This window comes from Rattus norvegicus, chromosome 6 (genome assembly GCF_021556685.1).
Source record: "Rattus norvegicus strain SHRSP/BbbUtx chromosome 6, alternate assembly SHRSP_T2T, whole genome shotgun sequence".
Lineage (NCBI taxonomy): Eukaryota > Metazoa > Chordata > Mammalia > Rodentia > Muridae > Rattus > Rattus norvegicus.
In genome coordinates, this window is record NC_141539.1 from 22,813,736 (window position 1) to 22,828,687 (window position 14,952).

Consider the following 14,952-nt stretch of genomic DNA (forward strand, 5'->3'; position numbering starts at 1 on the left):
GTTGACCTCTCTGGAACCCACCTGCGCTTAAAGCTACAAAAAGGGAAAACTGAGCATTGGCTCAGGTATGGGGATCGGAGGAGGCTTGAACAACTTAACTGAGCTTCAGGGAGCTACTCCGTCAGGCATAGAAGAGGAATGAGATTATTATGGAACACAGAAGGGGCTACAGATGCCTTGAATGTCATGCCTAAAGAATGTGAGATCGATCCTGTAGGCAACAGGGAGACTTGGAAGGCTTAAGAGTGATTTTCTTTGCATTCGTCATTCTAATAAGCCCCTTGGAGGTCTACGTTAGCCACCCACTTGGGGGGAAAAATCTACCCCATTGGACATATAGAGGTGATATAATGTTGGTGTTTGCCTGATGTAGGTGTGGTGCAGGGGAGCACCCAACCATCCTCCATCCGTTAGGCGAAGAGAGCCAGCTCCCATCTGGAAACAGTTAGCAGTTATGTAGCCTTTGGGCTGTTACTTCCAACATGCTGGAACCCCCTGGGGACAGATGTCTCTGTGTGAAGAGAGGCCGCATCTGCAGCCTCGCTTCCTCTGCTCCTCTTGCCTGTCAGCCCTCAGCCTCTTGCCGTTGGGTGTTGGGCGATCAGAGTAGAGAGGAAAAGGAGGTTGGCATTTGGTGGGGGCTCCTTTGCAAGGTGGATGTGGTCTTGATATGGACCGTAAGTTTTACACAGGCTACAGACCTGGGGGCGAGGTCTCAGTGACTCCATTCACTTCCACCTTGATACCAACAGACACCATGAGGTGGAGACTAGAGTCTTCAAGGATTTGAAGGGGGCCGGGGGCACATAGTAGTTCACTTTCCAGTTCTTTCTGTTTCCACCCTCCCTTTTTGTCTTCAGGAAGTAGTAACAGGAAAGTGCGTTGAGTCACATGGGCAGAATAAGTATTACTATCTCTTAATATATATTTCACTAGGTATATGCGAGTCAACCCACAGATGTAAGGCCAGGTTACACGGTCAAGACTGAGAATGGCCTTCAAGGCGTGGGTCCCCTTTCTCACAGACCTTCTAAAGGACAGATTGATTCCAGGTTAGCAACTGAAACGGCTGCAGCTGGAGATATTTCGGGAAATATCTTGGACCAGTCAGCAAAGAGCCTTGTTCAGTATTGTCACAACTGATCGTCAACATGCTCTGATGTCTGCAACAGTTTGTGAATTAAAAGGGCACCATGGCTAGAAAATTCCACATTGCGAAACTTCATCACATGCACCTTGTTTTCTCAGACATAGCCTCTTACTTGGCCTGGATCCTACTGTGTAGGTGAGGCTGGGTCCCACTACTCTCATGGAGCCTCCTGTTTCTCCCTCCCCAGTGCTGGGATTATGGGAGTTCGGCTTTAAAGCAGGCTCTTGGGCTGTTCGTGAGGCCTTCAAGTCTACACATCAAGCACTTTACTGATAATGGCCAATTCTCCAGCTAAGTGCGCTTCGTATTGGGGTTGGGTATTTAGCTCAGTGGTAGAGCACTTGCCTAGCAAGCACAAGGCCCTGGGTTTGGACCCCAGCTCCAAAAAAAGAAAAAAAAAGAAAAAAAGAAAAAAAAATTATGTCAGACTTCCTAATCAGCCACTGCTGTGTACCTCGAACGATGCTGCAACTCATCAGCTAATCCTTATGAAGTGAAATCCCCACACTTATCTGTGGTGCCCTGTTCACTTTCAAAGCTCAGCGGCACCGCTGACTTCACTCCTACAAGATGCAGGACCATCAGCAGCTCAAACATAGCCACCGAGAACATTCACTTGAGTTGAGGTGACTCAGCTGGTCCAAGCCTATAATCTAGCAAGAAATGATACCTTAGACCAGTGGAGATCTCCCCTGGGCCTTGAGAATTGAGACTTTGAGAGTCTCGAAGTGTGTGGCTGCTGAGCTGCAGGCCTTGTGGGGCCCTGCATAAAGACAGGGATAGAGACAGAGACAGAGACAGAGGGCGAGAGGGCGAGAGGGCAAGAGGGCGAGAGAGGTAGAGATAGAGAGATAGAGAGAATAAGCCAGTGAGAGATAATAAGAGTGGCTATGTGTGGACAGTGGGCACGGCGTGGGGGGAAGCAGGGAGGGGGCGCCTTCATTTCTGGCCACATCCCAGGTCCCACTTCCAGTCTGAGGGAGATCCAGCTGGACCTGGCTCTTGTGCATGACGAACGTACTGCTGGGTGCTTTTACTCCAGCCAGTTTGAATTAGATTCCATTTCTGGCAGCTTAGACTAAAACCCCTTTCCATGTTTATTTTTTTAGTTAGGTCTCATTTCCCTGAAAAGACGGCTGATGGAATGAGAACTCTTCAAATGAGAAGGATGCGCGCACTTCTCTTCTGTCAGCATCCGAGCAGGGGCTTCGTGGAGAGGCTGCATGGAGCCTCGAAGCAAGGTGGAGGGAAGGAGGCATGGCGGAGGGAGCCAATGAACTCTGACTGAGGACGGGCGACCTCAAAGCAAAGCTACCAGAACAGTGTTATGGGGTTTCCTCGATTACAACAGTGCTGTGCCAGCACGGACATTTGACAGCTCTGAAGACACTTTGGTTACTACAATTTGGCACCTCACGAGTAGAGGGTAGTAGCTCGGACATTCCTTAAGGAACAAGCCAGCATTTCAAATAAAGAGTCAACGAAGTCTAATTTGGGTGAATGATTAGTTTTCAAGTTGTTTATGAAAATGTCGCACCAGCTGATATTACCACCCAGGAATTTAATTTCCCTTAAGTCTCACATATGCATAAGTGAATAAGGTGTGAACTGTTTACGAATACATTCCTTTCTTGGGGACCGTGTTTCAAAAAAAAATTATGTGTGTGCAGAGGGAGTTGCCCCTAAGTAGGGTGTGCTCTCATGACTCCTGGAGCTGAGGTCACAGGGGGTTGTGAGGTGTCTGACCAGGGACACAAGAACTGAGCTCAGGTCCCCTGGCTTTAACCACCGAGCCATGTCCCCAGCCTGGGGACTGCTTTTGATCATTGGGAAAACCCCACAGCGGAGGTATTCTGTGGGCACCAGTTGGGTTAAACAGCTCATGTATGTGCCATGACACACACATGGATGTGCATTTGCCGCTTATCCATGTGGCATTTTTCGAGTCTCAGCAACTCGGAACGGGAAAGCCTGATTGGGTATGTGTTTGAAACCATCACTTTGTACCTCGTTAAGATCTGCCATATGGTAATGTTTACCACATCCACAATCACTTCCACCAATGGTGACTTCCAGGGACACTGCAGATAGCAATTACATTCCTGAGGTAGTAGTTTAGATCTTGGACTGCGGGTGGCGGGCTGTGGGGTGGGGGTGGGGTGGGGAATGCACTGGTTTGCGGGCGTGCACTGAAGAGCTCCCAAGAGCCATCCATCCTGGGTAATGGAAAGGGTATCAAGAGGGGAACATCTGGGGGAAGGAAACAAGGCCCTCTGAGATGAGGTGGGGCACGAGGGCACCTCCCAATTACCCTGGCAACCAAGAAAGGCTGAAAGGAATCGCATGCCGCTGTTAAACATGGGTTTCTCTCATCAGATGCCTTGGCCTAATGTGTTTGACACCGCTTTAGCTCTGCCTCCTCTCTGTGAGTTCTCCCTTGGGTTTTTGTGGTTAGTGACTGCCAAGGGCTATCGGCTGTGAACGCAGGGCTGAGTATCTGTTTCAATTCAACTGGAAATCCCTAGAGCCTGCACTAGCACGAACGCTCTGTGCTTTGTTGCTTGGCCTTCGGTTCTGAGGCACAGAAACATGTCCAGCTCTGGGCCCGCCTTCCAACCGAGATAGGAATAGGAGGACTTGTTGCGGGACCTGGGTTTTCCTGACTGCCTCTTGGCAAAGAATGGGCGAAGGTCAGGTGACAGGCCTTCGGCTTTCCCAGAGTAGTCAAGGCACACTCTTGAGTCTGGTCAAGAGGAGGCTACTGGAAAATGGAGGGTGTGGAGGAGTGTGCAGGAGTGGCTGTGTCTGTGGCTAGAGAATTAAGGGCTGTAGAGGATTAAACTCTGGAAATTACCAGGGACAAACAGAAAGAGTCATTTAGATGCAAGATACTAAACTCTAAAGGAAGCCTCCTAGCCTCACATTCCAGAGCTCCTGAGAGCGTTCTTAGCCCTCAAAGACCTTTTAGCTTCACTCACACGCCTCTCCAGATAATTCTTGTTATGCCAGGAGGGATTTGTTCCCTTTATTCCTCTTCACAGATTTATTTATTTATTCATTTTTTTATTTATTCATTTATTCATTTATTTATTTTTATTGAGATAATGTCTTACTATGTTGCCTAGGAAAGCCTCGAGCTCTGAGCTGAAGCGCTGCTCCCGACTTAGACCCCTTGACTATCTAGAACTGAGGGCATGCGACAGTGTGTCTGGGTTTTTGCAGAAAGTTCTAGAAGTTTCACGTTTACCCAATAAGAACCGTCGTTTCGGGATCCTCACTCAGTGCTACACACCACACTCAGTAGGACTCACAGACTTCTGGTGGTAATAGTCTCAGGAGAGTACTACTGGGTTCGCCTGCTTTCCAGAGCAGAGAACGGAGCCATAGAGAAGGTTTGCAAGTTGTTCAAGGTCGTAGAGGATATGCGACTCTCCTAGAACTATGTCAGACGTGGAATCCTTCACGCCTTCAGCATCTCGTGTCCCCATCACTCATAGCATGGGCCCACCTTCCCTTCCACCTGACTCATGGATCCGAGGCATTTACAATTTTCACTCGACAAGAGTTAAATTTCAGGCTGTAAAACATACACGTTGGATAATAAAAGCTGTCATAATTATAAGGGGTCATTCTGGGATCTGAACTCGCGGCGTTTCTCTTCCTCGCAGATGTTCAAATGATGTACAGGCATCATTTTTAGGTTTAATCAGGTGTGTCACCCCCAATATAAAGAGAAGCTCAGGAATACTAGTTAACTGTGTGGTGGGATGTGAAAACGACTGACTCTCGGACGACTCAGGACTCGGTCACGGCATCTGACTGTTCTCACGTCCCAAGGTGGCCTTCTGGAAGTTCCTCTCACTGTTGCCCAATGTGGGGTGGGAGAGAGGAACTGTCAGGAAGGGAGCAAAATGCCAATACTCTTTCCCAAAGAAATTCTCTAGTCTCTGAGCATTTCTCTTGGCTTCCATGTCCTTTTGCAGAGTCTGGAGGAGGGAGCAAGCTGGGGTTCCAGTTTTTATGCCTCTTTGGAACCCCACCTTGGTTTCCCTGGAATGTCCCTGGAAGCCACTGAGACACGGGGAACCTGATTTTGACTTATGACTTATTGGCATAATTCTCAGGGAAGAATATGCACCCAGCGAGACTCCCCGTGTAGCTGGGCATCTTAACACATGCCTACAATCTCAGCATCCAGAAGACAGAGGCAGGACGTTCATTGCCAGTTTAAGACCAGCTTGGTCTATATAACAAGTTCCAGGCCAGTTAGGTCTGCATAGTAAAGTCACTGTGTCAAAATCCAACCAACCAAACCAACAACCAAACACAAACACAAATAAAACCAAGCAAACAGGCTCCCTGTGTGAGACAGTCTTCTTGGGGTGAGTGGGGGTAGGATCCTGCAGTCAGGAGCGTGGAAGGCAGAAGGGACTGCACAGAAAGCAAGTGAGCACCGACCAGAGGCTGAGGGAGAATCTGTAAACCCCAAGCCAGAGCACCTACAACCAGGTGGCTACAGGTAAGGGACCCCCAGTAAAGTGAGAGCATCTCCAAAGCACCCACGGCTGTGCTGTTTGGGACCTGAAACAGCTGTAACTCCCTCCTCCAAAGCTTAGGGAATCGGATGCCAGCCCACGCGGTGGCAACCTTAGCAGGTTTTTCTGTTACCTTGACCACACCTCCATTTCTGTGGTTCCATTCGAGACACAAAGTAGTCATTACTGCTGGCCAATGGGGCATAAGACAGAGGAAGGGAGAATTCAGTCATTACCCACATGGGTGGGGTGTGAGGATATAAATTCAGGATGCTATCTGTCAGTCTTGCCTAATATCATATACATGCCAATGAGACCTATACAACTGAGTCAAAATATGATCAAGGTCATCGAAAACCTCGGGAACTTGAAAGACTAAGGGGCCTAATCAGATTTTTATGCAGGGCAGAGGCAAGCACTATTCCAATGTGAGGTCACAGTGCAGGTATCTGGGGAATACGGAAGAGTATGAGGAGGTCACACTGAGTCCCTGAATCACAGCACATCTGTGATTTCTCCTGATCTCACTCTGTTCCAAACACCACCCTGGCCTGCCAAATACAAACCCAGTCACCCACTCAGGGTCTTTGTCAGAACTCTATGCTGGTCTGCTGCCATGAGATGCTTTTCCCTGGGACTTTACAGCACTTCCCAGATCCAATAATCCAATGAAAATTATTCCCCCATCTCATTGCTCCTATATCTCCATCGTGCTTCTTGCTTGTGTTTTCTGCAGCTACCCCACCACCAGCTACACACACACACACACACACACACACACACAAAATACACATATACACACATACATACACACATAGATATATATACACACATATACACATACATATATACATACACACATACATATATACATACACACATACATATATACATACATACACACATACATATATACATATACACATACATACATATATACATACACAAACACACACACAAAATACACATACACACATACACACACAAAATACACATATACACACATACATACACACATACATATATACATACACACATACATATATACATACACACATACATATATACATACACACATACATACATATATACATACACAAACACACACACACACACACACACACACACACACACACACACACACACACACACACACACACTTCTGCAGTTCTGAGAACCGTGAATGCATGTGGAGGCAGCTCACTAAATAGTAGTGGATACTGGCTGTCATCAAATGCTTCTATCTCAGTTTTCCTGAGAGGCTTATTTCTATTTGAGTACAAATCTCACAGTATTGTGCCAGCAGAGGTAGTCTGGGCAAGCCAGCTCACTGTACCTTTTATGTCTAAAGCATGTTTTCTGTGCGGGGACACAAAGAACCCCAGAGGGAACTTATTCAGTATTAAGACGCCAGTGACCTGATCCTCTGGAAATTGCACACACTTTCTCCCTCAAGAAAAATAATCCCCTCCCTGCACTTTTATAAGCTGAGAGAAGAGGAGGAGGAGGAAGAGGAGGAGGAGGAAGTGGAGGAGGAGGAAGAGGAGGAGGAGGAAGAGGGGGAGGGGAGGGGGAGGAGGAAGAGGAAGAGGAGGGAAGGGGGAGGAGGAAGAGGAGGAGGGGAGGGGGAGGAAGAAGAGGAGGAGGGGAGGGGAGGAGGAAGAGGAAGAAGAGGAAGAGGGGGAAGAGGAAGAGGGGGAGGAGGAAGAGGAGGAGGAGGGGGAGGAGGAAGAGGAAGAAGAGGAGGAGGAGGACAGGATTCTTCTTGTGACAGCTGTAGACCCGAAACTTTAGCTTTCTTCCAACTGAGAAAAATAATCAGAGTTATCTTTCCTGGAGTCATGTTAATGTTAAGAGTGTTTTTAGTCTGTGTGAGGGAATGGGGATTACTTCTATAACAAACTGTCAACTTCACCCCAGTGAAGATAAAGGAAATGTTTGGAGACCCCACAGGCTGTGAGGACGTTTTCCATCCCACCGGCCACCAGCCTTCTCCCTGAAACTTGGAAGGAATTCCTTCTTTAATTTTACTTTTTATTTTTGGCTTTTTGAGACAGGTTCCCTGTGTATCCCTGGTTGTCTTGGAATTAGCTCTGTACAGGCTGGCCTCAAACTGAGAGATCCACCTGCCTCTGCCTCCTGAGCGCTGAGATTAAAGCAGGCATCACCACCACAAGGATTGAAAGCGAGTCTTAAATCAAGATTGGTCAAAGACCGACACCCCAACAGTCCCTTTCTGAGTCTCTTTCCCTTCCTTTTATTATGGAGAGGGCTCTAGTCAAGACATATAGCCTTTCTTAGAAGTTTGGCTCCAAAACTGTGTTCAGAATAGCAAAGACTGATCTGATAGTAATAAAACAAACAAACAACAAACAAAAAACCAAAACAGGTCCCTTGGTGCCTGCTGTGTTTAGAATGAAAGCCTGGTGTTACAGCTCTTGGATGTGAACCTGAGATCTTCTTATCTAGGACCTTAAACTTCAAGGACTTCTCAGTGCCTTTTCTGTGAGGAGATAGCAGTAACTCTTGTCTGTTTAGTGTGGCTGTCAAACGAGCTATCATATGAAAGGGTATTAATGCTATTGTCATCACCAGGTGACAATTAATTGTTCTGTCCACACTGTTGTTATCATTATACATTTACTGTTTTGCAAGATGTTGTCCACCTAGACAGAAGGTTAGGACCCAACAGAGCAAGCAGCTGGCTCTCTCAGTAGGACGATGCTTCCTAGGATAAGCTATGGCTTGATTCTTACATGTACGTCCTGGTGAAGGAAACTGGATAGTCTAAATGTTAATATCTCCCAAGGCTCACAGAAATCCTTGCCTGGAAGGTAGTGGTATTTGGAGTTGGAGCCTTTGGGAATGACCAAGTCAGAGACCTCAAGAGGAGGAGGGACAATCTCAGCAAAAGAAACCAAAGGGCTGGGGAGATGTGTCTGTCTGAGCACTGGCTGGGTAAACATGAGGACCCAAGTTCAAATCTCTAACGTCTGTGTAAAATGTTGAGCATGGTCATCCTCATGCTTATTGCTCTGGTGCTGTAGGAGGTAGAGATGAGAGGATCCCTGGGACTGCCCGCCAGCCTATTTCCAGATTGAGGGAGAGACCCTGTCTCAAAAGAATAAAGTGGAGAGTGATAGAACATGTCTCCTAACTTCCCTTTCCACCTGCACCCCATGTGCAGATACAGTGAGAAGATGCTCTGTATAAAACAGAAGGTTGACTCTCACCAGACATAGAATTTATGGGTGCCTCAATCTTGGACTTCTCAGCCTGCAGAACTCAAAATAAAAATTCCCATCTGTAGGTTACCCAGTCTCTGGTATTTCTTACAGAAGCCCAAAGTAAGTACTCGAAGGGTTCAGCATGGTACTCTGGACATATATGCCACCCAGCCTTCACAGTTGAGAATCCTAGCACCTACCATGATGGGATTTGCAAGTGAGACCTTGGGTGGTAAATAGGCCTTGGAGGGAGCCTGAGTGAAATCAGTGCCTTATCATACGGTCTCAATTTTTTGCTCTCTGCCATTCTCAATGAGGAGTCGGTTGCCTACAAACCCAAAATCATGTCTCTATCATATTCCAGTCTTTGAGCAGTTTGTTCCTGTCTTGTCATTCTTCAGAGCTACAGGGAATTAACGTTTGTGGTTTAGGACAGCTAGGCTACGGTGTCTAATAGCACTGACCGACCTGAATACATAGAAAAGAAGCAATTCTGTGTTTTTGTTCCTTCTTCCTTTGTTCGGAAGTTTGTTAGGGTTCCCTGCCAATTCTCTTGGAAATCTTTGAGAGAAGGTTGTATTATTTGGTCAGTCAAGTGGCCAGGAAATAACACCTGACATTTAATTCTCAAGAAGAATTGAAAAAACTTTAATGAAAAAAATATGAACTAGAAATGGAACTAAATGTTTTCTATGAATTCTAAGATCAGAAAAAAAAAACACTCTGTGAAAAAATTATCTTTGTTGACTAGGAAGCACAGTAGTATTTCTGTGTTTCAAGATTCTGGCCACAGCTTTGACTCGGGACAGGATGTGGGTATCCCTTACTTCAGTTCACCCCTTTCCCTTGACCTGGAGTACAGCTGGGGATTTTTCCGAGTCACATCTGTTCTATGTGGATTCGCCATTTCCAGGTTGCCATGTAACGTAATTTTTATGGGTGGTTCTATCAAACATCGTATAGTGCCTGCTTCAGACACTTCCCAGGCAGCTTGAACATTTCTACTCATCCCTAAGGACCTCAGGAAGGCTTACAGAAAAGTTTCTAGCTGATTAAAAACAAATTCTACAGCCAGTATCCACAAATGTTTGTTTTATGGATGAGGTAACCATGGAAAATGCAATAAACAAAACAGAAATAGTCCTTGCTCCATGGTGAACATGTGACTCCGGGCATGACTGTGGTGTGGGGTGGAGATTATCCTTTCAGCTAGGTGATTTCAGGCTGAAAGTGTGGGTGTGTGCATGTGTATGTGCATGCATGTATATATGTGTGCATATATGTAACTGTGCATATGTGTGCATGTGTATATGCCTGAATGTATGTGTGCAAGTGTGTGCATGTGTGTATGTATGTGTGAATGTGTGTGCATGTGTGTATGTGTGTACATATGTGTGCATGTGTTTGTGCATATGTGTGTATGTGTATGTACATGCATGTATGTATGCATGCATGCATGTGTGCATGCATGTGCATGTGTGTAACTGCATATATCTGCATGTGTATGTGCATGTGTGTACGTATGTGTGTATGTGTGTGTGCATATGTGTAACTGTGTGCATATGTGTAACTGTGTGCATATGTGTGCATGTGTATGTGCATGTGTGTATGTATGTGTGCATGCGTTTATGCATATGTGTGTACGTGTATGTGCATGCAAGTATGTGTGTATGTGTGTGTGCATATGTGTGTTTAATGAAGAACCTAACAATCAGCACAATCAAAAAGTAACTTCTAACCTCTGTAGTGATTGCCTGATCCCTCTCTTGATGCGCTTTCTGTAAGAATGGAAGCTGTGAGCTGCCATTCTCCAAGTACTGCCCACAACTGTGTAAAGCAGCAGTTTCTCTGTGTAGGTTCTCCCCCTCCTGTTCTCCTGGGTTTGGAAGGTGAGGAATTTCCCTGTCTTCTGGCCACCACAGGTCTTGATGCAGGGGCAGCGAGCTCTCTCAGCCAGCACAGAAGTTGCCTCCTCAATTTATCCTTAGCTGAGTGAGGGACCAGTTTAACCCTCTGAGAGAAGAAGCAGAGACTGATTTCTAACACGTACAAGAACCCCACAGGAACCCACAAATCATTTACTTATCCCACCCAAAGTGGTAATGTTTAAAAGGTCAAAGATACCAAAGAGCACACATGGATGGGTCCACAGCTCCAGCTTCCTATGTAGGCAAAGATTGTCTTATCTGGCATCAGTGGGAGAGGAGGTCCTGTGGAGGCTTGTTGCCCCGATATAGGGGGATGGTTAGAGGGGTGAGGTGGGAGTGGGTGGGTGAGTGAAAGAGCACCCCCATAGAGGCAAAGGGGAGGGGGATGGGATGGGAGTTTGTGAAGGGGAGACTGGGAAAGGAGACAGCATTTGACATGCAAATGAATAAAATAGCCAATTAATAAAAACGTGGAAGATAATGACCTATGGCACGGTGGAAGCTTGGGTTTCTTGTTACAGTCATTAACACAATGAAAATGCTTGCCCGCACGCACGTGCACACACACCCTTTGACTATCTTGTGAAGAACAATTATTTTGAGTTTCATTTTCAAAGTTTCAGTGTCTTAGTTAGGCAAAGTCTTTAGTCTTTTGCCATGATAAATAAAACACCATGACCAAAAAGCCAACTGGGGACAGATGATGACTCTCAATTCCTACTCCATCACTGAGTAAGTTCAGGCAGGAGCTGAAGCAGAGACCATAAAGGAATACTACTTACTGGCTGGCTCCTCATAACTTGATCATCCTGCTTTCTTACACTATCTGGGACCACTTGCCTAGGGATGGCACCACCCATGGTGGGCTTGGTCCTCCCACTTCAATCACAATCAAGAAAATTCTCCACAGTTTTGCCCATAGTCCAGTCTGGTGGGGTGTACTTCTCAGTTGAGGTTCCTTCCCAACTAACTCTAGCTTGTGTCAGGTTGGCATAACACACACACACACACACACACACACACACACACACACACACCATTATTTTTATTAAACACAAATATTTAAAATACAGTTTCTGAGACTATACATGGACTGACCCAGGGCTCCAACTGCATATGTAGCAGAGAATAGCCTTGTTGGGGCACCAGTGGAAGGGAAGCCCTTGGTCCTGCCAAGGTTGGACCCCCAGTGCAGGGGAATATGGGGGGCAGTAAAGGGGGATGTATAGGGGGAATACCCGTATTGGGAGGGGGAGAGGAGGGAATGGGGGCTTATGGACAGGAAACCAGGAAGGGGAATAACATTTGAAATGTATGTAAAGAAATATATCTAATAAAAAACTAAAAAAAATACAGTTTCTGTAAGCCTACTTTGACACTTCATTTTTTTTTTGTTGTTTTTTTTTTTTTTCGGTTCTTTTTTTCGGAGCTGGGGACCGAACCCAGGGCCTTGTGCTTCCTAGGCAAGCACTCTACCACTGAGCTAAATCCCCAACCCGGACACTTCGTTGTTTTAATGTAGAGAGCTGCACAATAAAATGGACCGTCTTGTCCCCCTTCTTCATTTAATATGTCATGTGAAGAAATGGAGACAGAAGTATTAGCTTCCTAGGGTCACTTGATGACCTTTTATGACCGATCTCTGTCTCCTGCCATGCACTCACTACCGTAACCCTTAGCTCACCTGGGGAGAACTTGGGGAGAAGAAGCTGCACATGTGGGCACATGCTAACAGGACCTTCCTGTGGGACAGCAAGCATTTAGCACAAGACCCACTCTTTCCACTAGAATTCTTTTCTGATGTATAGAATACATTCCTATAGGAAACACGTCACCTCTCAAATCCCCGTTGGGGCTGCCAATCAATATTAAGCCTCGTGCCTGCCCTGGGAAGGAGGAGATGCAGGCATTGCTGTCTCTATTTTTCAAAGGGGGAGGGGACAAAAATCAAGAATTGTTCCTCGTCTTTCCTGAGGTAGCACACGGAGGCAGTAGCAGGGCTGCTCTTGTTAGTCAAGACTCCTGGCTTGGCAAGTGGGTCAGACCACAGGGCTTTCCTGTGTTCCACATGTCTTACAGGAATTACATTGGAGGACAGCACACGCAAGTCTGCTTTCACGGCGCTATTCAAACTATCCGCCGGACTTTCTCTGAAAGAAGCTATTCTTTATGCGATAGGCAACTTGCTGGAAAGATAATTAGATCTGCTGAAGGACAGCCACAAACACGATTTAAGCTGAGATATGGAGTGTTCCCAGCATTCCTGAGGCATTTCCTGTTCAGCCTTTCCAGTGGTGAGGTATAAGGTATATTTAAATGAAGTCTAGCCTGGTAAATTAGCATATTGCAATAAAAATGCATTCCTCGTTGTCTTAAAAGTCCTTGTCTAATGTCTATTTTTAATAAAAGAAGATATTTAAATTTAACAAAGACAAATTCTTCCAGCTTTCTACCAGTAGACATACACACACACACACACACACACACACACACACACACACACACACACACACATACACACACAGAGACAGAGAGACAGAAGCAAAGAAAAAATAGACAGTGTTTGATCCTGTCTTGCTTCAGGGCATTTTATCCTCCAAGAGACCAGGGGAAAAACAACCTCATAACTTTACAATCAGAACTTCCAAATTTATTGCAACACAACATAATGGCAAAATATTATTTTCTTAGCAGAAACGATTTAAAAAAAAAAGCCAACCACCATGGCCAAGAATGCCTGGTTCTGTTTTTACAATTAACTCCAAGAAAACCTTGAATTCCACTCTTGATTTGGGGCTGGTTAGAGACGCTGTGGCTTGTTTGGAGGGAAGGATCCTGTGTAATTGTTCAACTCGATCCTCTGTTTAACCTGCGCCTCGGGCATTTACTTCATGTTTATACTGGTTCCACACAATCGTGCTTAAAAAGAGATTGTGCGTCCTTTCTTCTCGTGCAAAGCTGAGCTACAATGGACAGGACAACAATGCCAGCCCCTTCTTGGGGCTTATCAATAACAGAAGCATTCAGCCTAAGAAAACATCGCTATTGTAAACTGCCAACGGCTTGCACATCTTGCCACATTCCACAGAGACCTGCCTCACTAGAGAGACAGGGAGATCAACCCCAGATTGTTTCTCTTTTAGCACCGCTGTGCCCATTCCTCACATGGCTTCTCATACATTAAGCAGTGGCTATATTGTTACTGTATTCCTTACCGGAAATAAGTTGAACTTAAAAAGAAAAATGTAAAGATGCTTAAAGGTGCCATACAAACGCCACATTTTCCAACTTGAACCATAATGAAGATGCTTTAGTGACAGAGCAAAAAAATGTGTCCTAATCTTAGCATTACAACACACACACATGGTTGTTTACAACTATGCCAGCTAGCACCCACTTCTCCCATCACTCTCTGTAAAATGAAAAGTTTTTGGCTGGCTTAGGCATTTATTCTTGCTTTTCAATGAAAAGAACTTTTAAATATTCTTATAAGCTTGAATGGAAAGCAACTATATATGTATCCCTTTAGTAATTCGTCAGACATACCTTGTTTGAAGAAAGCAGTGGGGTTTTTTTTCCGCCCTAAACTTTCCACCACAAAGAATGGTTATCCTTTTTTCTTTAAGCGTTTCTGCATCACAAATCCCATCCAAATTATTCTAAAGAAGAAGCAAGAGGAGGTCGAGGAATCTTTTCTCTTCTCAGGCGAGCTAAGCAAACATTCCCATCCACCTCTCAGCCCTTTGGAAGGCTCATTTTGTAACACACACACACACACACACACACACACACACACACACACACACACACACACACACGCCTCTCATACTGGGCTTAGTGCTGAATTAGGCGGTCCTCTTTCAAATTTCCACTCCCACTTGCTTTTTTTGGGAAAGGATTTCTAAATATTCTTTTCTAGCCCAAAGCACACATCCAGTAAGCAAGTTCTACAGTTAGATATTCTGAGAGGTAGAGTGGAGTTGTTAAACAAGAACTTTTATTTCTTTAAAAGTTTGCTTTAAAAACCTATCCAAGAAGGGGCAGTTGGTTTTTTTTCTTTCTTTCTCTTTCTTTCTTTCCTCCTTTCTTCCTTTCTTTCTTTTTGAGCACTA

At 45.5% G+C, this 14,952-nt stretch overlaps 1 protein-coding gene across 1 annotated transcript in view; it reads right to left on the minus strand.

The window, feature by feature from the left end:
- Positions 1-14,572, minus strand: part of Vit (vitrin) — a 118,868-nt gene extending 104,296 nt beyond the window's left edge. Inside the window, 1 exon segment of the mRNA NM_001431887.1 lies at positions 14,387-14,572. The gene's annotated coding sequence lies outside the window, so the exon portion shown is untranslated.
- Between the last annotated feature and the right edge of the window lie 380 nt (positions 14,573-14,952).